This window comes from Euphorbia lathyris, chromosome 3, assembly GCF_963576675.1.
Source record: "Euphorbia lathyris chromosome 3, ddEupLath1.1, whole genome shotgun sequence".
NCBI lineage: Eukaryota > Viridiplantae > Streptophyta > Magnoliopsida > Malpighiales > Euphorbiaceae > Euphorbia > Euphorbia lathyris.
The window spans coordinates 99,864,714-99,885,781 of record NC_088912.1 but is presented as its reverse complement, the minus strand read 5'-3'; the positions used below and the strand labels follow the sequence as shown (position 1 = coordinate 99,885,781).

Sequence of the window (21,068 nt, the reverse complement as noted above, 5' to 3'; positions counted from 1 at the left end):
GTGCTAATCGTATCTCTTGTTTGATTTTGATAATTATTTACATGATATTGATTAGCATTTGCATTATTATTATTATTACCATCTTTCCAGTTAAAGTTAGGATGATTTCTCCATCCAGGATTATAAGTATTAGAATAAGGATTAGTAGTTTGGTTTTGTCCTTGGACAAAATTTACCTGTTCTATCTCATTCATACCTTCGCAATCAATGTCTCTCTGGATTGGATCATTAGGATCGCATGGTGCCATAAACTTATCAATTTTGTGCGATAAGGCAGAAAATTGGGCTTGTAACATTGCTACGGAATCAAGATTCATTATACCTTTAACCGATGATGTACCTGAGGATGATGGTTTCGCCGTTGGTATATGTCCACGCTCTGCGGGCCATATACTGCTGTTGATTGCCATTTCCTCCAAAAGTTCTCTTGCTTGGGCGGACGTCTTCTTCATAAATAACCCTCCAGACATAGCATCTAATGAACCTCTAGTCGTAGGATTTAATCCATTATAGAATGTCTGCATTAAAAGTGCATCTGGCAATTGGTGGTGTGGGCATAAACGTTGAAGTTCCTTAAAACGTTCCCAAGCTTCATAAAGAGTTTCATTATCATTTTGGGTAAAAGATGTCAACTCTTTGATGACTCTTGCGGTTTTTGCTAAGGGAAAATATTTTTGTAAAAATGCTTGGGCTAATTGGTCCCAAGTTTCAAATGTTGCAGCAGGCATAGAAGTTAACCAAATTTTTGCCTTATCCTTCAAAGTGAAAGGAAAGAGGCGAAGTTTGATTGCTTCAGCTGTTACATCAGTAATTTTAAAAGTGTCACAAATTTCTAAGAAATTTGTCAAATGTGCATTAGGGTTTTCGTTAGGTAGTCCATAAAACTTTACGTTGTTTTGCAACATATTAAGCAAAGCAGGCTTAATTTCAAATTGATTTGCGTTTATACGGGGCCTAACTACACTATTAGTTACACCGGCCATTCCTGACCTAGCATAATCCATAAGTGTCGGTGGATCGGCCATATTTTCTGGCTGGTCTACTTTGGTTTTCAAGGGTGTTTTGTCTTTGTTTTTGTTGTTTTTCTTGTTTTTCTTAAGTGTTCTTTCAATTTCTGGATCAAAAGGGTCTGGTGGCGTGCCCGAATTTCGCGAACTGCGCATGAACCTGAAATTGTTACACGAGCCAAACTACCTTCAAAACAAAATTGAAAACAAATATGTTATATAAACTGAAAATAAATAAAATATAAAAATTGTATAAAAATAATGTGTAAACCTAGATTCGAAAATAAAATACGAAAAATAAAAATTTTGTCAAAAATTTTGGCGTATCCCCGGCAACGGCGCCAAAAACTTGTTGAGCGATTTCCGCAAGTGCACGGTTTCGCTTGTAGTAATAAAAATATCGATCCCACAGGGATACGTTTTTTTAACGAAAAAACTTATTTTTGAGTCTGTTAATTTCGAACTTGTTAGATTTACTATTAATTGTAAATGAAAAGTGAATTTTGTCTAATTGAATTTAGGAAATTTGTTTAATTGAATTTGTGAACTTTGAATACTTGAAATTGCTGGAATAAGATTTTATATTTAGAATAAATCGATTGTTAGAAAGATCTTCTGATTTAAGGATGAATTTTACAAAACAGGAACATTTAGAACTTTTTAGAAAAACAATGAATGTATTCATTTGCATTAAGCAAAGAAAACAACTTAAACTTTGTATCAATTATGATGATGAAATAAATGACGGAACCTCTAATTAATTGGCTTTGAACGCGACAAAACCCTTTCGGGATAGTTGCCCTTACTCAAATTAAAACTCTTTCGAGATGATAATTTGCCTAAGTGTTCAACAAAGTTTCCTTGTAATGATTTTGAATTCAACTGCGTATTAATGAAAACACCAGCCTCACTTATATTGGATTGGTTACCATAAGTGCTGCATAACGATTTGTCGAATAGAACGGACTTTATTAGATGAAATATAAATTGATACAAGTTTACAAAGAACAAGGAGCATCGAGTTCTTCGAGGGCGTGCAAGTGAACGGCTTGATCGGTTCCTTTCCTTGGGTTTCCTAAGAGGTTGTCAGGCTCAGGGGCGAACACTCTACTCAATCTTCTAGCTGTAACTTCGTAATAGGGATTCGGTCGGCCACTACCATGATGCAAACTAAAACTGGAACAATGTCTAAACGCTACTGAGTTGTAATTAAACTATAAACAATATGTGTACCTCATCTTGTTTTGTACAGAATCTAATTTCTAACTCTCGAAATGTTTTTACTTAGAACTTAGACATAAGTTCTACGCTCTGATTCTATATCTATATTATAACATTTCATATATCTCTCCTCAACATCAACTCTTTATTTATAGATGTTGAAGGGTTGTGTTTGAAGTGATGTATCTGTTGGTTAAGCGTCGTGTCCGTTGTGAAAGGACGTCTTTATCCACTTGAATGAGCGCATTTCTTGGATTTCAACATGTGTAAAATGCTTTTGGCAGAATTTCTGTACTTACCGAGGATAGGAATCCTCGGCCGCGAATGACGTAGCATTAAGTTGAACGACGGACGAAGGGGAGAAATGGCTAAACCACGCGTGTCGCGGCCGCGGGTTGGATATTCACTGTCGCGGCACGGTGAGTTTTCTCACTTCTTTGCTTTCGTTCGTGTCCTCGACTTGGTGCTTTCGATTTACGTCGTCTTTGACTCCTTTTGTAGGGTTTTTCTTCTGTTTTTTATCCTTTTTCGTTCCTATTTGGATTTTACCAAATATTTAGGTACCTTGCAAGAAAGAAAGATATTTGAGAGTAAAAGTAATCTAAACAGATATAAACAACACAGATTTGTAATAAAAATGATGTAAATATTAATGATATTTTAGGTATATTTTGGGCTTAACAATACATCGGCAATGACATGTACCACATTAACGGTTCACCCATCAACGAATTACAAAACAAGCTAGTGATCTCTTCTTCTTTAAAACCCAAGGGCGCCATGGCCGACAAGTAGAAGTGAAGGTGCTCCATAGGGTCCTTATTGCCGTTATACTTGCTAACCCTCGGTAACGGACGCTTGATAGGTCCAATCTGCATTGCAAAGCGCTCTGCAGTTCTGTCTTCAGCTCTTTGGTACTTTGCTAAAAACAAATCCGACAACCGATCCCAATCATGCTTGCAAGAGTCGGGCAATGAGTGGAACCATTCCAAAGGCTCGCCTACCAGCGAATGGTGGAACCACTGATAGGGGTCAAAAACCCCTATCTTTGGGCACGGTTTTGGGACGGTTTTTAGGGTTATTTGGCTAATATGCGAGCAATTCTCGCATTTAAATGCTTTTGTGTGAGTTAGTTAGGAATTCAGAACATTCTATTTACTTTTCATCGTTTAGGCTCGTTTTGTAATCAATTTAGGCAAATACGGCCTAAATAGCATGCGTATTAGAATTCCGTTATCTTTTGAAGCTAATTGGTCCGTCAAAAGTCGCACCAAACGAAGCGTTTGCTCAAAATAAGCAATTGACGGACCAATTTGGCTTTTGGACTAATGTTTTCCGGAGTTTTTATGCGTGTGCAGGTGTGAAGTCGGACGAAAAAGGTCACGGGATTCATCGAGCTTGGATCGAGCGGACTTCGAGCGAAAACGCTCGGCGAGCAGGGCCCCCCGGGCCATTTTTGCTCGCCGAGCAGGCCTCTGGGGGCCTGCTCACCGAGCAGGCTGCCAGAGGCCTGCTCGCCGAGCAGGCCACCAGGCGCCTGCTCGGCGAGCAGGGGCCTGCTCGGCGAGCAAACTTTCGGGAATTGGTCAAAAAGACGAATTCCGCCCCCCACGAAGCCACGTTCGGCCCCACGTCTTTCTACACCAACTAGGACACGAAAATAGGTCAAAACGAGACCCGAGACGCGACTATAAATAGGGTTTTTCAATTGTAATTCAATATCTTTCGTTTTTGTAAATTGTTTTAGCTTTCCCCTTGTAATTTCTCTCCATCTTCTCCATCTTCCTCAAACTCCATTGAAGCTCCTTCAAAGCTTTCTACCGAGGAATTACTAAGGTTCGTCCTTAAGATCAAGTCGCCGGCTGCAGAGTAAACAGGTTCCCTGAAAGGGATTTTTGTATCTTCTTTCATCTTTCTATGTTTGTACTCTTTGATACAGTTGCCGAACTTGTCTTATTGTATCTTGTGACAATTACCTTCACCTTTAATAATAATTTAGCTCTTGTTTTGTTCTATGTTTATTGTCTAATTCTTGTCTTACGCTTTATTCAATTGGTTTAACTCATTCAAAAGCCCCAAAATCTAGTAGGCACATATTGCGAGCTGAATCTGACCTAGTCAGAGCCTAGGAGATTGACAACCTCTTAGTTGATTAAGCGCCAATTTACTGAGCCTTAGACCTAGTTTCGGCCTTAGGGAATCACGCGCTAGGAACCTCAGGAGGGTAAGTAGGGTTAATCGCCTTGAATACAAGTGACTTGGATTAGGTCTTTACTCAATAGACTTGATAATCTAACTTATTATTATCGTTCATACCATGTTCCTTCGAATAGTTTCATTAATGAAAGATCAATTAGGGGTAGAGTAACTTAGTTAGGGTTAGATAACTTAGCTAGAATTAGATAACTTAACTAGGATTAGCATATTTCAACTTAGGAGTAGATTAATTTAACAAACCAAACTCAAAACCCCCTAAGCCTAGATAACATCCGAGATCGAGTAGCTTGATACTTGCAGAAATAAATCCTGTGGACGATAACCTGGACTTAAACCAGAAATTTATTACTTGATAACGACGGGGTACACTTATCCCTCAGATCGGGTTCTTCACGAAATCCGCATCAACCACCGGGCAATCTCATCCACTCCGAACGATTTAATAAACATGTCGTGCATATATTCACGCAAGTGTACCTCGGGATTTCTTCCTCCACTAAATAGACCCAAATCCGGCACAATAGTCCGAGACGACCCTTCTCCGGTCTCTTCAGCACTATCCTCATCATACGGTGCTCCACCATCTGATCGCTCTCCCATCGGTTCATCCTCTTGTTCTTCACCGAGGAAGGACACATATAGACCACTTCCCACATTGCTCCTTTCGTCGGAGTCCAACAACTCCTCTACATTCTCCTCGAGGGATTCCATCACTACACCCTCTGTCAGACCAACTCCGATCATGCTCACCCTATGATTAGGCAATGGATTACGCCTAACGGAAGGGTTCACCGACGAAGGATCAGCTATCTTCTTCTCCTCGATTAAATCTTGGATTTCGTGTTTCAGCCTCTCGCAATTCTCAATTGTATGTCCATAACTGTTGTGCAACTCACAATACCCTCTAGCCTGTATCTGCGGAGTAGGTGGAGCTTTGTTATATGGGGTAAGGGCCTTCAACAATCCCTTTTTCTGCAGACGCTCAAAAACTTTTGCGTAGGTCTGATCGAACTTGGCGAACCGCCTCTTTTCAATAGCATTAAGATCAAGCACTTTCACTGCTGCGGATTCCGTACTTGCACTGGGCCCTCCGGCATTATATCCAGACTTCGTCCACTTGGTATAAGCTTTCTTTGGCTCCCCATCCCCCTCGACGGTCAAGGCACAACTATACATCTGATTGAAATCGGTAAACGGCATATACCGCAACTCATTCTTAATATACGGCAACGTGTTGCCAATCACCATTCGGATCTGATCCTGCTCGAGCGGCTTCTGTTTCATCACTGCGGCCTTAGCCCTCCATCTTTTCACAAAATCGGAAAAGGATTCCCCAGCCTGTTGCTTAGTGCTCTCTAACTCTTTCAAAGTGACCTCAAGCATGGTGTTAAAGCTATACTGAGCGATGAATGACTTCGCTAATTCTTTCCAATCCCTCTTTGTTACCATTGGCAATGCATGAAACCATGTGAGGGCAGCCCCCTCTAGATAAGTGTTAAACAGCCCTAGGACCTGATCCTCAGTCAGGATCGTGTGCTTCATCACAGCAACATACTGATTCATATGAGCGGTGGGATCTCCAGTTCCATCGAACTTTTTCATGTCAGGAAGCCGAAATTTCAAAGGCAAAGCTGTTGCCGATAAACAATTCTTCAAGTTATAAAAGTCCTGACTTCCAGAACTTCCCCGGCGCAAGTCCTGCACCTCCTGCGTGATGTGTTTCTTCCACTCCTCTTCCTTAGCTTTCTCTTTTTCCATCTGTTTTCGGATATAATCCTGATAATCCTCCTCATTCCCAAAGCGAGGGCCATCGTTCACCTCATTCTCAGCACGCTTACTACCACTCTTGTTGTCCTTCAGCGCTAGCTCAGCCAGCTGGGCCAAGATTGCTGCCAGCTGATCATTGATATTGTTCACAGAGTTTTCCAATTCAGCCACTTTTTCGTCGGTTGCAGACATACTGACGGAGGACTGAGTATACCCAGACGAAGATGATTCAAAAGCCACAACTACTGATTCGGAACTGTCTACTCGTAGCTGATCAAACTGTCTGACAAGCCGGTTACTCTCGCGAAACCACAACCGCTTAATGATGACGTCTGCGCGAACGGTATCCATTAGTATGTATGCATGATTTTATATGCATGATTCGTGGTGTGTGCGTTTATTTATTTACGGATATATAAGATAAGAAGAACAAACGTTAGTCTAATTACACGTATCACAACATCTCTCTTCCACCCTTATTCCTCCACACACTCGTTGGTCCAGGTCTCTTTCCTAGGATTTTGGTTTTGGGCTCACATTGCGGTCCAGGGGACGCGTGATGCCGTCGATTATTGCGGAAAAGTAAATCATCAATCAGACAATACGGTTCGTTTTGACGTATCAGCATTCAGTGACTAAGAAATCGACCAAGTTGGATTGTCCTTTCGGAATAACTCGTCTTTTGTCCTTTCGCGAGACGCATTAATTCGGGTTTTGACTCCCTTTGAGCGCATCTCAGTTTTTAGACGTGGTACGAGTTATTCTTCTAGTCCAATCGTTCGTTATCGTCCATGACTCGTTCCCTTTTATTCACGTGGATTCGTGTCTCGATTTTTGGATTACAACGGGATCTTTTGGATCTATTGAGAGACGTAACCATGCATTTATTTAGTGATGAAATCACTTTTGGATTTTATTTTAGGGAACGGACTCATCGTGTAACGTGTTTGTTCTTAGCGTCGAGGATTCGTTTGCTCATTTTGCTACGTGAAAAGACAGCGAGTCTTATTTTGAGCGCACGATAATCTTTCGGCTAATTACAACTTGTTGTTCTTCCCCATCCACGGGATATATCATCTTAGTGTGGTTATAGAAAATCAACGTTTCATTGAATCGCGTGTTTGTTCGAAGCAAGGATTCTACCATTCTTTTTCATTTGGGCGCGAATTAAGCAAACACGTACATCGGGCCATATTTCTTGCAGTTTTAGTAACGGTCGAAATAATCGAGTCGTTAGTCAAAACCCGCAGTCTCGTCCATATGGCGCAATTATATGGTTTGGCTTAATTCGGCTTCGAGATTTTAAACGGGGTATACACTCGTTCGAGGCACGTATTCAACGGTATTGGTTTATTTTCTTTAACTACTCTCGGGATTGATACATATCGTAGGTTCGGAATGATTTTGGTCGTTTAGTTCATTTTTCGCTTTTCTTTTCTTAGTCACTTCAGTGGACACGTCCATTTCTCTTAAGAATGACACAAGGCATAACGTAAAAGCTCGTCTTTTATTCGGCAGGGACGGGCTACTTGTGCGAAACTTTTCGCGTTATACCAGGGTCGGTCGAAACAGAAATGTTCTTTGTTTTCGTTTCGTTATGATCCCATTCTATCCTAATTTATTTAAAGAATGTGAATAACGTCTACTGTTAATATAGCCTTTTGTATCGAAATGTAACTATCCTTCACACCAAACCAATTCATACTAATACGTGCTTACGTCATAACGTATTTCCTGAACATGTGCCTTCGTCGGGACACCGAAAGGGACAAGGCGGGCCGCACATGTTCATTCATATGAGATGACTAAGTCGTCTTTAGTTAAACTCGTTTCGATGTTTTAAGGTAATTAGTACGTCGATTCACGAGTATATATTAACGTATTGTTTCATTTTCTTTACATACTTTAGGATTTAAACACGTATCATGGCGATTTGAAAACACAAACCGATTCATTTATCACATCAAAAATAGTAACGGGTAATCCTATGGAAACTTCTAAGGCTACTATATGCTGACACGGCTGAGCGCGGGACCTCACAAGACCGCACAAATTCGCCCCTAACGAATGGATCGGGACCTTTTGGCGCCTTACTGTAAAGGGGAACTTACACTAGCCTCTTTCGAGCGACGAATGGACTCTCGCTAGAGGTTTCGCGGAAATTACCCAAAAGGTTTGCAATAATGCACATGAATGCATACGAAAAGAAGTAATATGATCCGTCCCCGTTAAGGGCTTAATACACGCCTTCCGGAATCAAATTTCTCGCTTCCCCAGCAGAGTCACCACTTGTTAGACGAGGTGCCGTGGCCTAATCTCCCGGGCGGACCGGGGGGTGGACAACCTCATGGCGACGTAAGCGGTGATTGGCGCCGAAAGCAACCAATCGTGGAATCAAGCTGCTCGGCAGGACCGGAGCTCGGAGCTATGGAAGAGTCGCCACCCACGAATGGGAAAATGAACACCGATCCCTTGCGGGAGACCGGTGTGGGTTCGGGAAACTTAGGTACGAGCCGAGAAGGCTAGCTCCTTTTCGGAGAAAGGCTACTAGGCACCCCGACATCGCCCGGTTATGAACCACCGGCCTCCTACTCAGCATGTTAGGCGATAACGGACTAATCGTACACTTCTTTAAGTTTAAAATTCATTTGAAACCTTTTCTTTCTTATTTTGGAAACCGTTTTGAGCATATATTATTGAAAAGCCATTTTAGTAAAGAATCACAAATTTACATCAGTTCAATATAAAAGAGAGGGGAGGAAGGAAGAAGTGATTTATTTACAACGTGATTTACATGTCGTGTTGCGAGTTAATTCTACACTAATTTATTTCCCCCAAAAACGAGTTTATTTACATGGTTCGCACCTTAATCGCCGTTGGAACGATTTAGGTGCGCTTTTAAAACCCTGTGTGATGAAGTTCACTCGAATCGTCGTTGGAACGACTCGAGTGTTTGAAAACGTTGAGATAAAAACCTTTAATAAGAAAACGTGGTTAAACATACAAGTCAATTTTATTTTGTACAAATCCTTTAAGAAAACGATTCAAAACTCTATTATGCACAAAGAAAACAATTTTAATTACACTGTTCGCTTAATCCGTCGTTGGAACGGACTAAGGTTTTAAAACATGGTGTTTTGAGAAACGATTTGAAATGTCAAGAAAACTCCATTTATTTATATTAGAAACTTCTAGAAATTCATTAGTTTAAATAATTAAATTGAAAACTCTTTTTGTGATTTATTTTCCCTTTTTTTCTTTAATGGATCCACTACTTGTCATAATTACAATAATAAACATATTTAAACCAAAAATTCACTCCCAAATGAAGCCCATTTGAAACATGGACCCCTAAATGGCCCAAAAGAATAAAGGAAATAATATAAGTATATATATATATATATATATATATATATATATATATATATATATATACATTTTAATCCAAAGAGGAAACATGAAATAAAAGTTAATGAAAATATACTATATAATACCTATATGAAAATACTAAATATAATACATTTATACTTTAAACATGTGAAGTTAGTAAATAAAACTCATAAATAAGAAAATAACATTTATCACCAAAATAGTTTTATTTAATAATAACTAATATAGCTCAAATATCCCCAAAACTACATGTATACATAACTAATATAATTTTAAATGTCAAAAATAATATATATTTATCTACTAATATCTACTAATTATCTCCAAAATGCTCAAATAAATAACACTTAAAATAAAATCCAATATAACTCAAATGAAAGAAAAAGAGAATATATATATATACATATACTTATGTTTAAAAATAAAATAAAAAGTAATACACAAACATCTTAAATAATTATATATACCAAATGGCTAAAAGATAATTTGAAAATTTATATTACATAACTATACATATATATATATATAAAGGATTAAAAGCTTAAAAGTTAAGAAAGATGGACTAAAACAGCATTTTTTACATTCTGGCAGATTTACCGACGGAAAATCCGTCGGTAAATAGCAATTAATGACAGAAATGGTAAATTACAGCAGCACTCTATTATTTCTAGATTTATTCAAAAGCTTTAAATTAAGTCTAATTCAATCGATTTGGATTTCCGAACTACCAAAAATGGATCATAGTCAATAACGGAAGTTCCTAAAACGACGTTTTTATTTTTAAACATTATTTGGAAATTTCTTTTAAATTAAAAAACTTATAATTACAACGTTTTCAATACCCGAACTACCTTTTTATCGGATCACGGTTCGTATTGGGATATCAAAACGAGATTTTTATTTTAAAACAAAACCAAATTTTATTCAACACGAGACAAAAATTAAATAAATACGCTAAATTAAAGAAAAACGTGATAAAATAAATGAATAACTAAATAAATAAAATCTATAACATGAAAATAAATAGAAGAAGGAAATAAATAAAATAAAAGAGTCTAGTCCTCGGATAATACCTTAAGTTCGGTACGAACGGTTGACGTCGATTGATTCCACGAATCGCGCTTCCCAATGTATTTTTTGATAAAATTTTAACTTTTAGGAGATTCGGAATTTTTAGGAAAAAAAATGTTTTTTCCCAAAAAATAAATTTTCTCTCTCTAAAAATGTCTAGAGTGAGAAAATCCCTCCAAAAATCCTCCCTAAATGCATGGGGATCCGTGCCCTTTTATAGGGAAACGGATCCCCGGAAGTTTGGGCGACGCCCGAGCAAAATCGGGCGTCGCCCAAGGTGGTTGGGCGGCCGCCCAAGGCCTAATGGGCGGCCGCCCAACGCAAGGATGGGCGTTCGCCCAACGACCGTTGGGCGTTCGCCCGACGTGGTTGGGCGCTCGTCCAACGGCCTCCGAGGCGTGCCTCGCGCCGTCGGACGTGCATGCCCCGTGGCCGCCGAGCGCGTGTTCCGTGCCATCGGGCGCCCACACGTCGCGACCGCCGAACGCGCGCTCCGTGCTGCCGGGCGCGCATGCCCAGCGGCCGACGAGAGCGCGCACCGTGCCACCGGGTCCGTGCATTGCTCGGACGTCGAGCGCGTGCCACTCGTGGTTGGATGCGTGCGTCCGACGGACGCCGAGCGCACGCCCCGTGCCATCGAGCGGGCGGCCGACCATCGTCGACCGCGCGCCGGATGCCGCTAAGCATACGCGAATCACCTTACCGGCAACAGCGACCCGTCGTAACTTTTTCTTCCTTATTATTCTTTATATTTTTTGTTTTTCAAAACTTCCGGAATCAATCGCTTCAACCGTCTTGTTTTCAGATTTTCATCACAGATCCTCCGACTCGGTGTCTACACCAGGACTTCTGCAACCTCTCATGATTCCTCAAAGGGCTTGGCAGGATATTTCCACGGACTTTGTGGAGAACCTACCCAAATCTGGAGGGTTTGACACTATCCTGGTGGTGATAGATAGATTTACTAAATCTGGCCATTTCATTCCACTTTTGCACCCTTTTAATGCAGCTCAGGTTGCCAAGGCATTTTTGGATTGTGTTTTCAAGTTACATGACATGCCTAAGTCCATAGTATCAGACCGGGATAAGGTCTTTACAGGTGCATTTTGGAAAGAACTTATGAAGTTGTTAGGCATTCAACTTAAGTTTAGTAGTGCTTACCATCCTCAAACAAACGGTCAAACTGAAAGGCTGAATCAATGTCTGGAACATTATCTCAGGAGTATGTGTTTTATTTCTCCTAAGAAATGGCATAGTTGGTTGAGTTTAACCGAGTATTGGTATAACTCCAGTTATCATAGTTCCATTAAGATGAGTCCTCATCAAGCCTTATATGGAAGTGTACCCCAACTTCCTGTGGTCCCTAATACAAACTCCCCTATTGATGCTGTTGAAGATTTCCTTCAAGCCCGATAATCTATGAGCTCTTTTCTTAAGGAGTGTTTAACCTCTTCTCATAATCGCATGAAGCAGGTTGCTGACAGGAAGCGTTCTGATCGAGAGTTCAATGTTGGTGACATGGTTTTCCTCAAGTTGCAGCCTTATCGCCAGACTATTGTTTCTCTTCGCACTTGCCTTAAGCTATCAGCTAAGTATTATGGGCCTTTCTTAGTTCTGGAACGCATTGGCTCTATTACTTATAAGTTGCAATTACCTCCTATACGCAAAATTCATCATGTCTTCCATGCGTCTCTTTTGAAGAAACGTTTGGATCCTACGATCCCTACTTTTACTACTCTTCCTCCTATCACTGATGCAGAGTGGGATATCCAGCCTGTTAAAGTTCTTAATACTCGCACGGCCATGGTGGGTACTTCTTCAGTTCCACAGTTGTTAATTCTGTGGTCTGGTTTTTCAGCAGTGGATGCCACTTGAGAGGATGAATCTACTATCAGTTCTCAGTTTCGTGAGTTTTATCATTCTTGGGGACAATAATGCTCTAAAGGGGGAGGTATTGTTACATACCAAAGGAGGAATAAGGTGGGAAAGTAGCTATTCTGTTATGGGTCAATTGCTTTGTTAAGCATTAGTCAAGTCCTTAGTTGTTAAGTAACCTGAGCAATTATGCTCCTATATAAAGGTCATTTTTCTGTATTAGCATTTTATGAAAAGAATTAATACAAACTTCTATTCTCTCAATTTTCTTCTTCTTATTCCTAAATTCTGTTCTCAAAACCCTAGGTTGTAACAACCAAGAGGTCACGGGTTCGAGTTTTAGGAGCGGTCTCTTGCCAAATAACTTGGCAGCGGAAGGCTTGCCCCCAGTGCCCCTTGTGGTAGGAACCCTCCCTGTACCCTTGCTCAGCGGGGCCGGGTAGTGCACTGGGCCGTCCTTTTTTATTAGTTTAAATTACAAAAATTAAATATAATGTAGTAAGATTTATTTTCACCGTTTCACTATACTGAGGTGCGTGATTTAAACATTTAACCATTTGAAATTAATATTTTTGCAATTTATTTATTTCTCTTTATATTTTCTTAATACAAAATTATATTAAATATGGGTCTCGCAACAATTTTGTACAAGACATCTGCAAGATATAAAAAAGGTTAGTTGGACTTAATTCATCTATAATTTTTATGGACTTGGTTTTTTTTAATCAATATTAAACTTCTGTTTGAGGACGTTTATTTCCTCTTTTCAAAACTGTTTTTAATTTCAAACCCTAAATACTAAAAAATTAGTGTTTCATTATATTTATAAAACTAGCATGAACCCCGTGCAATGCACGGGATGCCTTATAATATTTTGATGAAAAGAAATCAAGCGATTGCACGGATGCCTTATAATATTTTGATAAAAAAAAAATCAAGCAATGACTTAAAACTATAGGAATCAATAAATATTAAATCTATAGATAAAAAAGCTTACCTATTATAATTTTGATTTACAGAGTTTGTTAGAATTGCACAGTTTTTTACATTTCCATCGCATATTTCATAGCTTCTGTTGATTCATATGAAAATTAAGGACTTATGAAATTTGAATATTGTTTTTTAAACAATTATCTATATGTATCAAAAGCTATCTTTTCAAAAATAAAAAAACGTTTGTTATCTGGCTTTTTTAAGAAGGATGATATTACCTAAGATAACAAAATTATATAATTTTCTAACTTGTAATTAAAATAGGGTGTTGTTAAACCCAGCCCCAATTTCCCACCCTAGCCCCGTGGAAGGACGAAATTACCCTTTCATAGGTTTTGGGGTGTAAAAAGCTATTTTTTTTCTCTCTCGATGCACGGGCGTATGGACATCACGCCTCACCTCATGGTGGGGCGTGTGAAGATCACGTCTTCCCGTGTGGTCGGGCGTGATAGCCCTACGCCTCACCGTGTGGTCGGACGTGGAACTATCACGTCCGACCACACGGTGAGGCGTATGGCTATCACGTCCGACCACACGGAAAGGCGTGATCTTCACACGTCCGTGTATCGGGAGAGCAAAAAATAGCTCATGTATCCCGTAAATAGGCCGTTAAACCCGTAAATAGTCCGTTAAGCCCGTAACTACATAAATGTACTTAACAAAAAAAATTTAACAACATAAAAATTAAAATAAACATTAATAAACATTTATAAACGTAATAGAGTAAATTTAATATCTACAACAAAAAGTGTTTAAATGTATGAATGTGTACAACAAAAAATCAGCTCGCCCGACACCACGCATCCATAAACTCATCCATCTCCCTCTTAATGCGTGAAACATCCTCGTCAGATCGGTGGGTAGCCGATAGTTGGGTGACACGCCACAACCAGCTAACCCACTGAAAAAAAAGTAATAAATAAATATTAAAAATTAAACACATATAAACTAATACTAAATAATAATATTAAAAAATAATAAACTTACAAATTCGTTGTTGGCGCGAGCATGTTGTACCGGTCCAGCCTGTGGTGCATGAAGGAGATGGGGATGCGAATATTGCATATACCAATCCATATAAGCAGGATCACAGGCAGTGGGATCGTATCCAACTGGTCGGCATCTCCTCCGATCAATGCCCCGAGCCGATGGAAATCTCCGCCAGGTGTCCTCAACTGTGACTAAGGAATGCGTGAGCCTGTACGATAACGACTTCCATGGTCGTACTGCTTTATCAGGTCTAATACGCTCAGCTGGGATAGGCTGAGTATATCCGACCTGTCGCAGCGCTCGGTCGGGCATATACGGCTCGACGATGTCTCTACACCGTATCCAACCGGCGTAGGACACTCGAAGCCGATCATCAGCGACGACAGGACCATAAGGCAACCACGTCACCTGGAAAAAAGTAATACTCAATAAAAAATAATATACTATAAATAATAACTAAATAAATTCTAAAATTTTATAAAATACCTCTGCCGCCGTCATACGATCCAGCTGCCCCCGAAAGGTATCTAGTCGAGCGGTCGTCTTGTCTGGTACCCCGACCTCCCATCTCAGTGCATGGGCATGGTCAGCTGGGATCAGGTGAGCTCCTCTATGCGGTCGGAAAATCGGAAAATACTCATATATCCATGCCTGCAGTAGGGTCAAACATCCGCATATACCTGAGCAGTCTCCTCTGCTTGCTATCCCCAGCTGCCGGGCAGACCCCCATGATAGTCCATCTGCCCCGCTGACACCGCTATAAACCTCATGAAGATGGGCCGGCCTAATCCTATCTCCACTCTTGTCAACAAACAAAGTGGATCCAAGCATAAGCCACGTCCACGCTGTGGCCCGAGTAGCGTCATCCCTACCCTCGGCGAGAAGCCCCTGTACAGCCCCAACAAATACACCTCCACCTCCCCATAAATGACTAGTCGGCAACAGAAGCTCAGCCTGACTCACCCCAAACATTATCATGCACATGGCATGCAGCGAGTCAATAGGGGGAGATTCGGACACCATCCGACCGTCGATCGGGATCCGAAGAATCTGCCACACATCATGCAGCTGGATAGTCATCTCACCGAACGGCATGTGGAAGGAGTTCGTATCGGACTGCCACCGCTCCACGAACGCAGTCAATAGCGGAGTGTCGAGGTTCCTGAACATGGAATGTGGAAGGTGAGACAAACCAGTCCTCTCGATCATCTCCCTCAGCTGTAAAATGACACATATACAATTTATACAATTACAGAATGTTTTGTATGTTTATAGTTAAAAATACGAATTACAATAAATGTTGACACACTATATTATTCTTACCTCGGGTGACGCACTAGAAAACCAATGACACAAATCTCGGCATGCTGATGATCTGTTGTAGCATGTCAGAAACGACCGAATCTCTCCTCCCAACATCCGTGAGGCAACATGTCCTAGAAAACTAGGAATCACGAAACCATCAACGGGACCACCAGCAACCGGTGCAGTAACTACCCAGCTCTCGTCCTCACTACCTTTGGGACGTTTGCTTGTCCCTGATAATTATAAAATTATACTAGATTATACTAAATTATACTAAAATTATACTAAAAAATACTAAATTATAATAAATTATAATAAAAAATACTAAATTATACTAAATTAGACTAAAATTATACTAAATTATGCTAAAATTATACTAAAAAATACTAAATTATACTAAAATTATACTAAAAAAATACTAAATTATACTAAATTATACTAAAATTATACTAAAAAATACCTGTACTCGCAAAACGACCTCCTACGCGCTGGGTCGGCTGTCTCCCCGGGGTCGGCTGCTCATCGCTCTCCTCAACCTCGTGATCATGTGCAACAGCGGACTGTCGCACTGCCCGGGCTACCACATCCAGGTAGTCTTGAAAAGAATCGCCATCGGGCTCTCTGTCATCAAAATCAGTCGCCCCCTCTGAGCCATGAATATCGGCCTGATCCGCAATCGCCCCCCTCCTCAACTGCTCCGTCGCAGCCCCTCTCCGCCTACGACCAGAAATATCTATACCACGCAATCTCGTATGCCGTGGTGTATCATCCTCGTCGTCCATATCTAGACGACGAGCAGATGACGGGATGGATTTCCCACCCCTAGTAGGCCGCTCCGTCTACAAAAAAAAATACACTAAATTAATAAAATTGTAAATAATGTAAATTATACTAAATTTATAAAATTATGCTAAAATACTACTAAACTAATAAAATTATAATATAGTTATTCTCAATTTATACTAAATTATACTAAAATTACACTAAATTACTAAAATGTTTACTATAATTATGCTAAAATTACACTAAATTTACTAAAATTTTAAAAAATATTAATTTTTATTAAAAAAGGGGGGCGTAAGGGAATCACGTCCGAACCATTGGTCGGGCGTATACACATCACGCCCTATCAATGGTTAGGGCGTATGAGCATCACGCCCTACCATTGGTTCGGGCATGTGGCTATCACGCCCGAACCACTGGTCGGGCGTGATACTCATACGCCCGAACCGCAGATCGGGCGTGATGTTCATACGCCCGACTGCGATTCCGGTCGAAATTTTTAAACACCACAACAGCTTCAAATCGATGCAAAAATCAACGAAACAAAGCGGTAAATCGTACCATTTTAGCTTTTCCTTTACGGTTTCTATCACCATCCATGATTCGGCTCACTAATTTGTCCGGATTTGAGCAAAAATCGTTTCGGCTTCTTGAGAGGTTTTGGGTTTTTTGAAATTTAGTGCAAAGGGTATTTCGATCTATTCACGGGGCTAGAAGTGTAAAATTAGGGCTGGGTTTAGTAAATCACTTAAAATACCCTATTAAGTGGAAGATAAGTGGTCAAAAAATTAAGTACACTGTCATTAAAAAAATACTTTGACGAAAATATAACTTTTATTAATTCATAATTCATATAAATTATACAAAATATTATTAATATATTACAATACAGAATTGGAGAATCAATATATATATTTCTTAGTAAATAGACCTCAGATTGAAAGGGAAACTGAAAAGATAAAATTACACTGGTTAAAAAAAATTGTTATTCATCTATTTGCAACTAAATTAATAATACATGACAATAAAAAAAAATCATAATTAATTAAGCAGTAGACTTACCTATCAGCATTTTTTACATGGTTTTTTTGTAATTGTGTTAGTGACACATTAAATATGTTGGACGTAATTGTTGTTTGAAAGTTCTAATGTGACATTAAATAACAATCCAACTTTTCAAATTTTCGATAACGTATGATTAAATTTGAATAATTTTGTATGTGAAGGTTAAATCTACACTTCATAAAAAACGTCAGGATAAATTTTGACAAATGGTTGAACTATAAACATAGGAAATCATGAAAATATATAAAAAAAAGCACATATATATTCCAGCTCGTGCATGTTCATTGTCTGTGCTACAAACCTGCGGGAACAATATGCTAAAACATAATATATAAAAGTATGTGGAAGTGGAAGGCAAGTGTATTTTATTTGTACGCAGAAAATAATGGAAAAGAAAGATAGGCCCATTCCATATTAATCAATTAAGCTGTAAAATGTTGATCTTGCTTTGCTTTTATGGTTTTTCATCATAACGACAAAGAAATTCACATTCTATAAATATTCTTTTGGTACTTCAGATTTGGTAGTGTTTTTTTTCATGTATAAGAAAAATCGAACCAAATTGATTGCTTTCTATCTTCATAATCACAAAAAGTAAATACATTTATGAATAACCGAGGTGATAAACTCTAGTCAATTATCAAACAACACCAATATTAGAAAACAGAATTTGAGGTAGAACCAACTTCATTTCCACTCTAAAATGGAATCCAGATTACATTTGTTAATGGAGACTTTATACATGAAGCAATCATCCATGCTATTTAAAGAGAAAATCCTAATAAGCCTAGTTTTAAACACTAATTGAAAGAAATGCCTATTATGAAAGCTCTTACGAGAAACATCAGCATCAAATTTTTCCAAAAGACATGTCAATTTAGGTATTTTCCCATCTTTGAATAGAGCATAACTGATTATTCTCTGGATTAATTTTCTCCACACGATCTGCAGTTAAAGTGCATATATTAGAAAACCAAAATTGTGGACAATAATTTTGAAAATTCACACCAAGCAAACCAAAATCTGCAGGAAAAAAAAGAGCTCTGTTTCAAATAACAAACTTGTACTAACTCTCTTCTTAATACATTAATATTCCTAAATGCTAGTTAGGCACATACACTTTATATTGAAACTGACCCTGTGGCTCCAAAACAATGTAAAATCTGCCCAAAGCATTGATCATGATAATTGGACCCAACATATAGGACATTGCGGCTAGTAAACATGACCATATTAGCAGTGAGCAGCATACGAATATGACAAAGCATAATTGCTACATACTTGGACCAGGAGTGAACAAAGAAATTTCTTAATTAAAAAGACTCGATCAAAAGTGATACATTAACAACATTTCCAAAAGGGATATTTAAACTGCAGGCATTGAGTATACCTATATTACAAACAGACAATGCACTCTAATACCCAAAATATTAAGCAAGAACAGCATCTGAAAATATTCACCGAGATTAACAATTGAAGCCATGACAAATAGACAACACTATGATAAGAATCAAAGCAACTATAACACCCAAAACAATCAACTTCATCTTCATATTCTGAATCCACATCTTCCTACTCATCTTAGTTCCCTTTACGCACCAAATTTGGGCCTGCAACATCACATATATTAGTATTTCAAACAATGCACATTATGCACTATTTATGATGGCCACGTGAATGAAAATTCGTGCGAGTAGTAATAGAAATCCATTAACATGGGAGCGCAGATTCTCAACTTTATCCACCAGCAACTCAATCTTTTCACCTCGATCAAGAACCTGCAGGGAAGAACTGTTGCATAAGAATAAAAAGTTCATGATGTTATCCATCTCAAAAATTACACCAACATTATAAAACATCCATGCCAAAGCAGGATATACCCATTTCCTTTGAACCTCCATGTGAAAATTTACAAAAATAGGGCGAGAAGACCAGTAGTTCTTCTATACCTTTTAAATATTGGCCTGAGCAGTTGCAGCTTTTCCTCCACCATATCTCTTATTGAAGTCATCCTTAACAGGCTCTAGAGAGGCAATTGGAATTTGCTTGCCAACAGATTCATCTGCCACTACACAGTACGCTGCACATAGGATGTAAAAAGGCAGAGCTAAGTAAAATTCAGAGCAAAATTTTAGTGGTCATCAAACACCGGCTTGCTAATGAAGCATTTAACATAAGTAAATCAAAATGTTCTAATGGATTTCATTAAAAGAGGAGGCACTTACAGAGCAATACTAAGCTTCAAAAGGAGGTAAGCCACTAACAACGGAGGATGAAGAGGGTATTTGAACAATCCTTGAATTTAATTAGATATGGACTCACCTATTGAGGAAGGGCTTACTTCTTCTGTCTCTCCCAAATGTGTCGAATTCTAAAGAATACCCATCTGTATTGGCAGAACAGAACTGAAAGTATCCTTTCTGAGCACAATTATCACAGTCTATTAATCAATTTCAAGAACCTAATTTTTTTTTTTAAGAAAGCACATACTAATTGAAAGAAATGCCCATTATGGAATATCTTGTCAGAATAAGAAAGGAAAAAGGCGAGCCTCTTACTAACACCATAATCGGTGGAAGAGGGTGGAGATCCACCACAAGTTCTGTCACCTACGGCAAAGATTCGAAGCCTTCGATGGGAGGAAGCTAAACGCCAGAAAGCTGATGGGTGGCGGAATGTGAAGAGTTCGGCCATGGGAGATGAAGTCTCATTTGAGAGAAAGAAGAAGAAGTTGGAGGGAGGAAGTGGAGATGGGAAAATAAAACTGTGAGTAGCTCAGAGAAACAATAAGAAAAGAAAGAATACAAATGAGAATATGAAAGAGGGGACATCGTGTGAAAATGGTTGCAGTTAGGGGTGAGCAGAACCGAACCGAACACTCAAAGATCGAAAAAACCTGATCAAAAAAATCGAACTAAATCGGATCGAATTATATTTTGGTTTGGTTTGGTCTTAATTTTTAAGCTGGTTTGGTTTTCGGTTCGGTTCGGTTTGCTCCGTCCAAAACCGAACAAAATCAAACCGAAATATAATATGTGTTATTCTTAATTTTTAAGGTTTTAAATTAATTAACTAATTATATATAGAAAAGAAAAAACAATTAAACATGTTTTTTCTCTCTCAACTAACTATATATACAAAAGAAAAACTAATTATATGATCATTTTCTTTATATAATTGTTTAGTTAGTAAGGGTACAAGTAATTGTAAGTATCTAGTGCTTTGTTTGGTCCAAACATGAACCAAACCGGACCAGATCAAAATAATTTGGTTTGGTTTGATCTTAAAAAATAGAGGTAATTTGATTCGGTTTTTAGACCAAACCGGACCATTTTCACCCCTAGTAGCAGTTTCCATCTTGAAAGTAGGAGCATTGGTTGTTTT

At 38.9% G+C, this 21,068-nt stretch overlaps 1 long non-coding RNA gene and 1 other non-coding gene across 3 annotated transcripts; one reads left to right on the top strand and one right to left on the bottom strand.

Moving 5' to 3' along the window:
• Window positions 1-540: 540 nt before the first annotated feature.
• On the top strand, window positions 541-647 carry LOC136225074 (small nucleolar RNA R71). Its single transcript, XR_010686811.1, has one exon. It is a non-coding gene; the product is annotated as a small nucleolar RNA R71 (small nucleolar RNA).
• A 17,722-nt stretch (window positions 648-18,369) lies between these two features.
• LOC136221927 (uncharacterized) lies at window positions 18,370-20,519 on the bottom strand. Of its 2 annotated transcripts, XR_010685396.1 has the most exons (4): window positions 19,910-20,519; window positions 19,634-19,764; window positions 19,146-19,462; window positions 18,370-18,629 (listed from the first exon to the last, which is right to left on the bottom strand). It is a non-coding gene; the product is annotated as an uncharacterized lncRNA (long non-coding RNA). The 2 variants fall into 2 exon arrangements; XR_010685395.1 differs by lacking the exon at window positions 18,370-18,629 and having other exon boundaries at window positions 18,978-19,462.
• Window positions 20,520-21,068: the final 549 nt, after the last annotated feature.